The sequence below is a fragment of the Mytilus edulis genome, unplaced genomic scaffold, assembly GCF_963676685.1.
Source record: "Mytilus edulis unplaced genomic scaffold, xbMytEdul2.2 SCAFFOLD_848, whole genome shotgun sequence".
Taxonomy (NCBI): domain Eukaryota; kingdom Metazoa; phylum Mollusca; class Bivalvia; order Mytilida; family Mytilidae; genus Mytilus; species Mytilus edulis.
Window position 1 is genome coordinate 27,805 of NW_027269190.1, and position 263 is coordinate 28,067.

The window sequence follows — 263 nt, forward strand, 5'->3', positions numbered from 1 at the left end:
GCTGATTTTCTTTTCATTTTTGTATGTTGTCTAATTCATATTGGACAAACACTTTAACAATTTGGTATATGTTGCTTTACTCCAAATTGCATGGCACTAAGAGCAACTGTTGCTTCACTTAGAGTGAAGTGCTGAATTTGGATTTTTTTTGTTTAAGACTTTAATTTCATGATCTAGCACATTTAAATTAGCTCAGCATTGATTCTAGAGAAGAACATTCAACTACAGAGTTTGAAAATATAACTTAGTGAGTTCAAACCTAG